We start from the raw sequence: 10,902 nt of genomic DNA, 5'->3' as shown, positions 1-10,902 counted from the left end.
CCCAAGTAGGCCTGGAGCTGTCAGCACAGAGCCCCACATGGGGCTTGAACTCACCAACAGCAAGATCATGACCTAAGCTGAAATCAAGAGTCCAACACCCAAATGACTGAACCAACCAGGCCCCCTCACTACATTTTTTACAGGAAATTTAAATTTATTTTAACATATACCATATTAAAGTGCTGGGTTCTTAAACTCAAAAATATATAAATAAAATCCACCTTTCAAGCTGTTTAGTATATTAATACAAAAGACAGAGCAAGAATAAAGAATGGAGGAGGAGAGGAATAACAAAGAAAAAAGAGAGAAAGAAGGAAATATAGAAGAAAGGCAGGAAGGAGAGCATGGGAAGGTAAAGATCCAAATATTTATTTGGGAAAACCATTAAAATCTACTAGGCATTTATGTTTTTAATACATTAGCATATTGAGAAAAGGAAAAAATATATAAGATTTAATAGCAAAAATGAGGTAACATTGTCATGCTTTATTAATGGGTTAAATTCCACTCTGACTCAGGGCACCTGGGTGGCTCAGTCAGTTAAGCATCTGACTTTAACTCAGGTCATGATCTCTCAGTCTGTGAGTTCAAGCCCCACGTTGGGCTTTGTGCTAACAGCTCAGAGCCTGGAACCTGCTTCAGATTCTGTGTCTCCCTCTCTCTGTCTCTGCCCCTCCCCTGCTCACACTCTATCTCCCTCTCTTCCTCAAAAATACATAAACATTAAATAAATAAATAAATAAATAAATAAATAAAATCCCATTCTGACTCCATGTGTCTTGTGTTAAGAGTGAATGCAAATAATGCCAGGATTTTCCCACACATAATAGAGAAACAGCTGCCATGGAGTTCAATCATCATCATTAGTACACATTCGATGACTCTGGAATATCCCAAGAGCCTGGATGTTGCTGACTAATGTCCCATCACAGTCAAGTCCTTCTGGCCTCAGCTGACCTTCAGAGACTTGATTGCTTGCTGGCATCTGCCAGATGTCTCTGCCTTCGTCTGGTTTCAGGTCATGGTCCCTCCTGACTGGCTGTCACAGTACCAGCCAGGTCATGTGAAAATACTTTATGAAGCCCAAGATGTTTCACATAAATTTATCTCTTGGCTAGATTCTTCCAAGGATTAAGCAAATCAATATCAGTGACATCATTCAAGTTGAAAACTACATCAAATATTTAAAACTGAATATTGGCATATGGCTTGTAGTTATTATGATCATGTCCTAGAATTTCTAATTAAATCTCAAAGGCAAATATTCTGGCCTATGTTCTTTTCAATATGCCTATGCTCAGTGAGAAAAGTGTGGTAACTCTTCTCATATCCTACATAGTTCTAAACTAATTGATGACATGAAGGTAAAAAGTAAAGTAAAATGAGACAAAGGGGGACAAAAATAAAACAAAACAGAAACTATTTGAAGGGAATGGAAGAAATATATGGTACCAGACATAAAAGATTTGCAGATTATTATAATTTTATCTCTGAATTCGGTTTTAGGTGAATGCTAATTAAGTTTAAAAATGAAAACCGTGGGGCACCTGGGTGGCTCAGTTGGTTAAGCATCTGACTCTGGCTCAGGTCAAGATCTCATGGTTCCTCAGTTCAAGCCCCGCGTCAGGCTCTGTGCTGACAGCTCAGAGCCTGGAGCCTGCCTCAGATTCTGTGTCTCCCTCTCTCTCTGCCCCTCCCCCACTTGCGCTTTGTCGCTCTCTCTCTCTCTCTCCAAATTAAATAAACATTATAAAAATTAAAAAAAAGAAAACTAATTGGTTTGCATAGTTTTCATTTTATTAAATTATTGTGGAAATCATATTGTTTGGGTCCTCATGGGCACAAAAATATCTCACTGTATCTTAGAGACAAAATTATTAGTCAAACTGACAACTGACACTTTTTCAAAAAAGAATTACTATAGCAGCACCTGGGCAGGCTCAATGGGTTAAGTATCTGCCTTCAGCTCACGTCATAATCTCACACACAATCTGTGAGTTCAAGTCCCACATTGAGCTCTCTGCTGTCAGCACGGAGCCCACTTCAGAACCTCTGTCCCCTTCTCTCTCTGCCCCTCACCCGCTCATGTTTTCTCCTCCCCCCCTTCAAAAATAAATAAATAGAATAGAATAGAATTACTATAAGTGCTAAAGAGATAATTTTGAAGATATTTTTCCATGTAGGACTTGTGATAACATACAATATGTTTTCTTCCTGTAGATCTAATTTAATATAGAAAATAATGTGTAATTTGAATGGAGAGGAATGGATGGCTAACATACCCATCTCTCAGATATTAAATTTTGTCAAAGATATAAGGTCTTTCTTTGACAGGAGCTTCATTACATTTAATTCTTGATCGCATTCTTAAAAGTGCCCCTCACGTAGACACTGTGCTGCTACGTCTAAAGTGAGAGGTGTATGCCCCTAGGAGAGGGGAAGAGAAGGCACACACCAGTCTGACTGTGGCCCCAGCAGTGGGCTGGGGGCAGACATCAGGGCTGACTGCGACCCCGCCCACCAACTCCAGTTATACACCACAGCACAGGGGAAGTGCCCTGCGGGTCCTGCGGGAATTCTGAAGAATTCCCCTCAGAAGAATCTCCAGGAAATAACAACAGCTAATGAACTGATCAAAAAGGATTTAAATAATATAACAGGAAGTGAATTTAGAATAATAGTCATAAAATTAATCGCTGGGCTTGAAAACAGTATACAGGACAGCAGAGAATCTCTTGCTACAGAGATCAAGGGACTAAGGAATAGTCAGGAGGAGCTGAAAACCGCTATAAACGAGATGCAAAATAAAATGGAAATGACCACGGCTCGGTTTGAAGAGGCAGAGGAGAGAATAGGTGAACTAGAAGATAAAATTATGGAAAAAGAGGAAGCTGAGAAAAAGAGAGATAAAAAAATCCGGGAGTATGAGGGGAAAATTAGAGAACTAAGTGATGCACTAAAAAGAAATAATATATGCATAATTGGTATCCCAGAGGAGGAAGAGAGAGAGAAAGGTGCTGAAGGTGTACTTGAAGAAATAATAGCTGAGAACTTCCCTGAACTGGGGAAGGAAAAAGGCATTGAAATCCAAGAGGCACAGAGAACTCCCTTCAGATGTAACTTGAATCAATCTTCTGCACGACATATCATAGTGAAACTGGCAAAATACAAGGATAGAGAGAAAATTCTGAAAGCAGCGAGGGATAAACGTGCCCTAACATATAAAGGGAGACCTATAAGACTCGTGACTGATCTCTCTTTTGAAACTTGGCAGGCCAGAAAGGATTGGCAGGAGATCTTCAATGTGATGAACAGAAAAAATATGCAGCCGAGAATCCTTTATCCAGCAAGTCTGTCATTTAGAAGGAGAGATAAATGTCTTCCCAAATAAACAAAAACTGAAGGAATTCATCACCACTAAACCAGCCCTACAAGAGATCCTATGGGGGATCCTGTGAGACAAAGTACCAGAGACATCACTACTAGCATAAAACATACAGACATGACAATGACTCTAAACCCGTATCTTTCTATAATAACACTGAATGTAAAAGGATTAAATGCACCAACCAAAAGACATAGGGTATCAGAATGGATAAAAAAAACAAGACCCATCTATTTGCTGTCTACAAGAGACTAATTTGAGACCTGAGGACACCTTCAGATTGAGAGTGAGGGGATGGAGAACTATTTATCGTGCTACTGGAAGCCAAAAGAAAGGTGGAGTAGCCATACTTATATTAGACAAACTAGACTTTAAATTAAAGGCTGTAACAAGAGATGAAGAAGGGCATTATATAATAATTACAGGGTCTATCCATCAGGAAGAGCTAACAATTATAAATGTCTATGCGCCAAATACGGGAGCCGCCAAATATATAAAAAAATTACTCATAAACATAAGCAACCTTATTGATAAGAATATGGTAATTGCAGGGACTTTAACACTCCACTTACAGAAATGGATAGATCAACTAGACACAGGGTCAATAAAGAAACAAGGGCCCTGAATGATACATTGGATCAGATGGACTTGACAGATATATTTAGAACTCTGCATCCCAAAGCAACATATACTTTCTTCTCGAGTACACATGGAACATTCTCCAAGGTAGATCATATACTGGGTCACAAAACAGCCTTTCATAAGTATACAAGAATTGAAATTATACCATGCATACTTTCAGACCACAATGCTATGAAGCTTGAAATCAACCACAGGAAAAAGTCTGGAAAACCTCCAAAAGCATGGAGGTTAAAGAACACCCTACTAAAGAATGAGTGGGTCAACCAGGCAATTAGAGAAGAAATTAAAAAATATATGGAAACAAACGAAAATGAAAATACAACAATCCAAACGCTTTGGGATGCAGCGAAGGCAGTCCTGAGAGGAAAATACATTGCAATCCAGGCCTATCTCAAAAAACAAGAAAAATCCCAAATACAAAATCTAACAGCACACCTAAAGGAAATAGAAGCAGAACAACAAAGACAGCCTAAACCCAGCAGAAGAAGAGAAATAATAAAGATCAGAGCAGAAATAAACAATATAGAATCTTAAAAAACTGTAGAGCAGATCAACGAAACCAAGAGTTGGTTTTTTGAAAAAATAAACAAAATTGACAAACCTCTAGCCAGGCTTCTCAAAAAGAAAAGGGAGATGACCCAAATAGATAAAACTATGAATGAAAATGGAATTATTACAACCAATCCTTCAGAGATACAAACAATTATCAGGGAATACTATGAAAAATTATATGCCAACAAATTGGACAACCTGGAAGAAATGGACAAATTCCTAAAACCCACACTCTTCCAAAACTCAATCAGGAGGAAATAGAAAGCTTGAACAGACCCATAACCAGCGAAGAAATTGAATCAGTTATCAAAAATCTCCCAACCAATAAGAGTCCAGGACCAGATGGCTTCCCAGGGGAGTTCTACCAGACGTTTAAAGCAGAGATAATACCTATCCTTCTCAAGCTATTCCAAGAAATAGAAAGGGAAGGAAAACTTCCAGACTCATTCTATGAAGCCAGTATTACTTTGATTCCTAAACCAGACAGAGACCCAGAAAAAAAGAGGACTACAGGCCAATATCCCTGATGAATATGGATGCAAAAATTCTCAATAAGATACTAGCAAATCGAATTCAACAGCATATAAAAAGAATTATTCACCATGATCAAGTGGGATTCATTCCTGGGACGCAGGGCTGGTTCAACATTCGCAAATCAATCGACGTGATACATCACATTAATAAAAGAAAAGATAAGAACCATATGATCCTGTCAATCGATGCAGAAAAGGCATTTGACAAAATTCATCAACCTTTCTTAATAAAAACCCTTGAGAAAGTCGGGATAGAAGGAACATACTTAAACATCATAAAAGCCATTTATGAAAAGCCCACAGCTAACATCATCCTCAATGGGGAAAAACTGAGAGCTTTTTCCCTGAGATCAGGAACATGACAGGGATGCACACTCTCACCGCTGTTGTTTAACATAGTGTTGGAAGTGCTAGCATCAGCAATCAGACAACAAAAGGAAATCAAAGGCATCAAAATTTGCAAAGATGAAGTCAAGCTTTCACTTTTTGCAGATGACATGATACTATACATGGAAAATCTGATAGACTCCACCAAAAGTCTGCTAGAACTGATACATGAATTCAGCACTCTCGCAGGATACAAAATCAATGTACAGAAATCAGTTGCATTCTTATACACTAACAATGAAGCAATAGAAAGACAAATAAAGAAACTGAACCCATTCACAAGTGCACCAAGAAGCATAAAATGCCTAGGAATAAATCTAACCAAAGATGTAAAAGATCTGTATGCTGAAAACTATAGAAAGCTTATGAAGGTAATTGAAGAAGATATAAAGAAATGGAAAGACATTCCCTGCTCATGGATTGGAAGAATAAATATTGTCAAAATGTCACTACTACCCAAAGCTATCTACACATTCAGTGCAATCCCAATCAAAATTGCACCAGCATTCTTCTCGAAACTAGAACAAGCAATCCTAAAATTCATATGGAACCACAAAAGGCCCCAAATAGCCAAAGTAATTTTGAAGAAGAAGACAAAAGCAGAAGGCATCACAATCCCAGACCTTAGCCTCTACTACAAAGCTATCATCATCAAGACAGCATGGTATTGGCACAAAAACAGACACATAGACCAATGGAATAGAATAGAAACCCCAGAACTAGACCCCCAAACGTATGGCCAACTAATCTTTGACAAAGCAGGAAAGAACATCCAATGGAGAAAAGACAGTCTCTTTAACAAATGGTGCTGGGAGAACTGGACAGCAACATGCAGAAGGTGGAAACTAGACCACTTTCTCACACCATTCACAAAAATAAACTCAAAATGGATAAAGGACCTGAATGTGAGACAGGAAACCATCAAAACTCTAGAGGAGAAAGCAGGAAAAGACCTCTCTGACCTCAGCCGTAGCAATCTCTTACTTGACACATCCCCAAAGGCAAGGGAATAAAAAGCAAAAATGAATTACTGGGACCTTATGAAGATAAAAAGCTTCTGCACAACAAAGGAAACAACCAACAAAACTAAAAGGCAACCAACGGAATGGGAAAAGATATTTGCAAATGAACTATCGGACAAAGGGCTAGTATCCAAAATCTATAAAGAACTCACCAAACTCCACACCCTAAAAACAAATAACCCAGTGAAGAAATGGGCAGAAAACATGAATAGACACTTCTCTAAAGAAGACATCCAGATGGCCAACAGGCACGTGAAAAGATGCTCAACGTCGCTCCTCATCAGGGAAATACAAATCAAAACCACACTCAGATATCACCTCACGCCAGTCAGAGTGGCCAAAATGAACAAATCAGGAGACTATAGATGCTGGAGAGGATGTGGAGAAACGGGAAGCCTCTTGCACTGTGGGTGGGAATGAAAAGTGGTGCAGCCACTCTGGAAAACAGTGTAGAGGTTCCTCAGAAAATTAAAAATAGACCTACCCTATGACCCAGCAATAGCACTGCTAGGAATTTACCCAAGGGATACAGGAGTCCTGATGCATAGGGGCACTTGTACCCCAATGTTTATAGCAGCACTCTCAACAATAGCCAAATTATGGAAAGAGCCTAAATGTCCATCAACTGATGAATGGATAAAGAAATTGTGGTTTATATACACAATGGAGTACTACGTGGCAATGAGAAAGAATGAAATATGGCCCTTTGTAGCAACGTGGACAGAACTGGAGAGTGTGATGCTAAGTGAAATAAGCCATACAGAGAAAGACAGATACCATATGGTTTCACTTTTATGTGGATCCTGAGAAACTTAACAGAAACCCATGGGGGAGGGGAAGGAAAAAAAAAAGAGGTTAGAGTGGGAGAGAGCCAAAGCATAAGAGACTCTTAAAAAACTGAGAAAAAACTGAGGGTTGATGGGGGGTGGGAGGGAGGGGAGGGTGGGTGATGGGTATTGAGGAGGGCACCTTTTGGGATGAGCACTGGGTGTTGTATGGAAACCAATTTGACAATAAGTTTATATATTGAAAATAAATAAATAAATAAATAAATAAACAAACAAACATTAAAAAAAGTAAAATAAAGTGAGAGGCGTATGGATGAAATATGAGGAGACTTAATTGTTGTTATGCTATGAAAGTTTAAGCGCCAGGCTAATATTCTCACTCTGACACATTGTTATGGAAATGCCTTATGCAACGCCTGCAAAATAAATGCTCTATAGATGTTAGTGGAAACTGAGGCTGAGGCAGTCTAATACACTGGTCATTGGCCTATGGGCTCAGGGGGTCTGAGTGAAATAATAATAATTTGGTTCACCTATTCTTAGTTTTCCAAAGAATGAAAACACACCCCTCATGAGTCTCTGAATCGACATTGTGGGAACATCTATTGTAAGGTCTGTTGGTCTATGAGAAACAAACCGTGGATGAAATCCAAGGCTGACACTGAAAATTTGAATTCAGGTTTTCATGGTTAATTAATGTCTTCATTGCTCAGTAACAGGTAGTGCTTTAACATTATGAAGAGATGGAATTTGGCAGAAGTAGCTCCCAATCACTATTTCAACAGAATGACAGGTGCAGGCTAGGGCTTAAAGCTGATGACTATCATTCACCAAATAATTATGGCCAGCAACCTAATTATTGAATTTTTTAAAAATAGCTTCTGTGCTGTTCTAAACTTGGATGTGTGGTACTATTTCCCAGTATCAGGAAAATCCTGGTATTTCTGCACCTTGAGAGTAGGTCATTTTAGACTCCTAGTACATAGCTAGAAAACTTAAAGCTGGTCTTTATTAACTCAAAATAGTTTATGAATCAGATGAGATTGTGAATTAAATGTGACTAGTCTGGATGAATCTTTTTGCTTACTTTTCTCAAATATTTCACATTCCTTTAGGTCCAAAATCTATTACACCATTTCTAGATACCTGTGTCAGATATAATATTGGTGAAAGATCACCATTATACATTAATTTCTCATCTTTAATGTTCATTTATTTATTTTTGAGAAAGAGAGAGAGAAAGAGAGCATGTGGGCAGGGGAAAGGGATAAAGGGAGAGAGAGAGAGAGAGAGAGAGAGAGAGAGAGAGAGAGAGAGGAACTTAAGCAGGCTCCACATTCAATATGGAGCCTGACGTGCAACTTGATCCCACGACGCTGGGATCATGACCTGAGCTGAAATCAAGAGTCAGACACTCAACTGACTGAACCACCCAGGCTCCCCACTTTCTCGTTAATTTCTTTGTTGCATTCTTTTATGTATTTTTAAAAGACTCTGTTTTTATAATAGTTTTAAGTTCATCACAAAATTGAGAGGAATGTACAGGGATTCCCCACCTACTCTCAACCCCCACATACACATAGCCTCCCTCACTGTCAACAGCACTAACCAGAATGATACGTATTTTTTAAGCAAGGAAGAATCTACACTGACACAACACATCACCCAAATTCTGTAGTTTACGTTAGGGTTCATTCACTCTATGAATTTAGAATAAACTATGATGATTACTATCCATCATTATTTCATACAGACTATTTTCACTGCCCTAAAAATCCTCTGTTCTCTGCCTGTTCATCTCCCCCTGCCTCACACCCCTGACCACTGGTCTTTTTATTGTCTAGTTTTGCCTTTTCCAGAAGGCCACGTAGTTGGGATTATACAGTATACAGCCTTTCACATTGTTTTCTTTCTCTAAGTAATATATATTTACGGTAGTTTCATGTCTTTTCATGGCTTGATGGCTCATTTATTCTCATTGCTGAATAATATTCCATTGTCTGGATGTACCACAGTTTATCCATTTACCTACTGAAGAACATCATGTTTGCTCCCAAAGTTGAGCAATTATAAATTGAGCTGCTTTATGTCCATGTGCAAGTTTTTGTAGGGACATATGTTTTCATCTCCTTTGGGTAAATAACAAAAAGTATGATTGCTGGGTCCATAATTAAGGTATGTTTCTAACACTAAACTTTCTTATAAAGTGTCAGTACCATTTTATTGTTCCACAAGCAATGAATGAGAGTTCCTGTCGTTCCACATCCTCACTAGCATTTGGTTGCTGTGCCAGAGTTCCAGGTTCTGGCCATTCTAATATGTGTACAATGGTATCTCATTGTTGCTTTGATTTGCATTTTCCTACTGACATATGATGAGGAGTATATTTTCATATGCTTATTTGCCATCTATATATCTTCTTCAGTGAGGTGTCTGTTAAGGTCATTGGCATATTTTATAATTGAGTTTTTTTAATGTTTATTTTTGAGAAAGACAGAGAGAGAGAGACAGAGGTTGAGCAGGGGAGGGTCAGAGAGAGAGAGGGAGACACAGAATACGAAGCAGGCTCCAGGCTCTGAACTGTCAGCACAGACACAATGAGGGCCTTGAACCAAAGAACCGTGAGATCATGACCTGAGCCAAAGTTGGACACTTAACTGACTGAGCCACTCAGGCACCCTGAGTTATTTTCTTGTTTTAAGTGTTCTTTGCATATATTGAATAACATTCTTTAATCAGATGTGTCTTTTGCAAATACATTCTCCCAATCTGAAGCTTGTCTTCTCATTTTTTTGGCATCGTCTTTTGCAGAGTATTAGTTTATAATTTTAATGAAGTCCAGCTTTTCAATTATTTCTTTCGTGAATTATATCTTTGTTGTTGTCTAAAAAACATCTCACCGTACCCAATGTCATCTAAGTTTTCTCCTATGTTATCTTCCAGGAATTTTATAATTTTGCTTAATATTCAGGTCTTTCATTCATTGTGAATTCTTTTTCATTGAATCCTTTTAATTCACTGAATTCTTTTAAAGGGTATAAGGTCAGGGCATCTGGGGGGCTCAGTCAGTTAAGTGTCTGACTCTTCAGTTCAGGTCATGAACCGATGGTTGTGGGATCAAGCCTCAGGTGCAGCTCCACACTGAGCAAGGAGCACTGCTTAAGATTCTCTCTTTCTCCCCCTCTGCCCCTCTCCCCTACTTGCATGCTCTCTCTCTCCCTCTAAAAGAAAAAAAAAATTAAAGGGGCATAAGGTCTGTATCCAGATTCATTTTTTTGCATGTGGATGTTCAGTTCTTCCAACACTACTTGTTGAACAGACTGCTCCATTGTATTGTCTTCCCTCCGAGGTCAAAGGTCAATTAACTATATTCATGTGGGTCTATTTCTGGGTTTTCTATTTTATTCCATTGAGCTTTTATTTGTCTATTCTTTTACCAATACTGCACTTCCTTGACAATTGGAGCTTTAATTTATAGTAAGTTTTGAAGCTGAGAAGTGTCAGTCCTCCAGCTTCTTGCTTCTCTTTCAATATTGTGTTGGTTATTCTGGATCTTTTGCCTCTCCATGTGAAATCTGGAATCAGTTTATTGA

Source organism: Panthera leo, chromosome B1 (assembly GCF_018350215.1).
Source record: "Panthera leo isolate Ple1 chromosome B1, P.leo_Ple1_pat1.1, whole genome shotgun sequence".
Lineage (NCBI taxonomy): Eukaryota > Metazoa > Chordata > Mammalia > Carnivora > Felidae > Panthera > Panthera leo.
Note: the sequence above shows the minus strand (reverse complement) of the source record.